This window comes from Acipenser ruthenus, chromosome 55 (assembly GCF_902713425.1).
Source record: "Acipenser ruthenus chromosome 55, fAciRut3.2 maternal haplotype, whole genome shotgun sequence".
Lineage (NCBI taxonomy): Eukaryota > Metazoa > Chordata > Actinopteri > Acipenseriformes > Acipenseridae > Acipenser > Acipenser ruthenus.
The window spans coordinates 4,513,675-4,516,214 of record NC_081243.1 but is presented as its reverse complement, the minus strand read 5'-3'; the positions used below and the strand labels follow the sequence as shown (position 1 = coordinate 4,516,214).

Sequence of the window (2,540 nt, the reverse complement as noted above, 5' to 3'; positions counted from 1 at the left end):
AGCTACAGAGAGAGGCAGAGCAGAATATGTCTGATCTAATGATGCAATATTGCAAGAAATAATTCACAGAACTGGTTTTATGGAAACAGAGGTTGGATAAAGGACCAGTAACGGAAGCGGAATATAAAAGATATAAAGCGGAGAGAGAATGCAAGGTGGAAAGCAGAGGTGGCAAGGAAGGCATCGGTAAAGAGCTGAATGATGAAAGACTTTTTTTCTCTGTGTTCAATATATTTTTAGTTTCTTGTATATGAATGGTTTTTGTTGTTGTTTTGTTATTTGTTTTTGATATAAAATATATTGCTTCTACAATAAAAAAATCTGTTTTTATCAGTTTAACATCTGATACGTCCCCCATAGGGGGACCAGTCTATATTAAATTGATTTTTGGAAGCGGGAGATGGAACCGGGGCTTGTTCTGTCCACTCCACGCATCGACCCGGTATTGCAGTACCTCCGGGAACGGTGCATAAGAAAGGTCAAAAGAGAGAGACAGACAGGAGAGAGAGAGAGACAGGAGAGAGAGTCAGTCTGTCCCTCTCCCTTTTTCTGGGTTGTATTTTTTCCCACTTTTTTTCCAAATAAGGCAGCCAGGTAGGCAGGCAGCAGACAGGCTCACACAGCAGGCCAGTGCACCCAGAAGGCCTTGCGCTCGTGGGAGGAGGAGGATGAGCACAGCGATAAAGCAGAAACGGAGCTGTTTAGTGGGGCAAGGAGCCCTCACTTTCAAGGCGGCAGCAGCAGCAAAGCGCCCCTTTGCAGGGACCAAACGGCACTTGCGTTTTGGGAAGAGTTCCCTGTTTTGTTTTGCATTGTTCTTTTTTCCAGTTTTAAAGCAGCACAGGTTTTATCATGTTGATTTTAATCTGTGTCTGTTTTAACCTTGTGCAAAGCACAATTGTCTTGATGTTTTTAAATGTATTTCAAATGCTTTTAAAACAAAATGTATGTCTGTATGCATGAATGTCATCTTTAGAAGAAATGTAAAATTAATGAAAAAAGAATGGGTGTAAATGAAATAATGTAAAATCTCAATAATGAGTATTTTACTAAAGAAAAGGCCTCCCTTTAAAGCATCCTTGACCCCCTCCCTTGTATGGGCAAAACCAGGGCCCCCCTAGAGGTCCTCCTAGATACAGCACTGGAGGACATGGGAATACCCCTGGACGCGGTAAGCCAGAAGTCGGCTAACAGCTTAAACTCAACAGACGGTAACAGCCAAAGAAGGCTGTCTGTCATAACCCCCCCCCCCCCCCCCCGGACAAAGCTGTGGGGAGTTGAATAGCCCAAACAACTCAACTTACTGTGAATACAAAGACGGTGCCTTCTTGGACGAGGCAGCAGTGAGTACCTTCTCAGGGGTGATGTGAGTTGTCAACAAGCCCAAGCCCCCTCGAAGCAAGTGTAGAGCTAAGAGTAGGAAGAATGTCCCGACCTCCCAATCATAGTCGCTATGAGGTGGACGCAGCGACTCCTTTTCTCATTAGCTACCCTGATGGCCCTGACATGTGTGTCTGTTAATGTCAGGAGCATCAGGGAGACACAAAAAAGATTTGATGTACTAAACTATCTAACTAACTTGAAAGCAGATATGATCTTTCTGCAGAAGTGTGGTATTTCGTCGAGCCCTGATTATAGGGACCTGAAGGAGAGTTGGACCCTGGGGGACTCCTTCTGGTCGGGCTCCAACATAGCCAGAGCCGACGGAGTAGGTATCCTGTTTAAAAACCCATTTATTACCTCCCGCAGCAGCAGGGAGGTAGAACCTGGTAGAATCCTGAGCGTGACATACAATAACACTCCCCTCAGACTGGTCAATGTCTACGCACCCACTAACCAAAATGAAAGAGTTCAATTTTTTCCACAGCTGCGTCCACTCCTGCTGGGGAACGTACCCGTCATGAAAGCTGCCCTCCAGCGTCTGAGCCTGTTACAGCTTTGGGGGTTCCCTGTAAGCGACAAGATAGCCCAGACCAAGTTAGATCTTTCATTGCTTTGTAGGGAAGAACAACGAAAGGTCATGCACAATGCAGAAGTGCAAAAAATGGAGGAAGTTGAAAAATGTACCCGCTTCTTCTTCCAGAAAACGAGGGAGAAGCGGCACTTGATGTCCTCCATGCTTGACAGCAGTGGGAGGATAGTAGAGGAGAGTGAGGGAGTTAAAAAAGTGGAAGAGAACTTCTATAAGGACCTATATAACATCAAAGCTACAGATGATACCCTGATAGATTGGTTCCTGAGCCAGTTGGAGCCTGACTCGGAGCGGGATGAGGAGGAGGACCCAGAACTCACGTTGGAGGAGCTCACCCAGGCTGCTAAGACCATGATCACCGGTAAGACGCCAGGTCCAGATGGCACCCCGGGTAAGTATTACCATCTTTTTTGGGACACGCTAAAAGTCCATCTAGCGGAGGTCTACAGAGCGGTCTACGGGGAGAAGCAGTTGGGCCCTTCTATGCGGGAGAGTGTAATTACTCTCCTTCATAAGAAAGGGGAAGTAAAAGATCTACAGAATTGGTGCCCAATCAGCCTCCTTTGCG

General features: G+C 46.1%; 1 pseudogene; it reads left to right on the top strand.

Moving 5' to 3' along the window:
* The first annotated feature begins 299 nt into the window (after positions 1 to 299).
* LOC117971717 (U2 spliceosomal RNA) lies at positions 300 to 476 on the top strand (annotated as a pseudogene).
* The last annotated feature ends 2,064 nt before the right edge of the window (positions 477 to 2,540 follow it).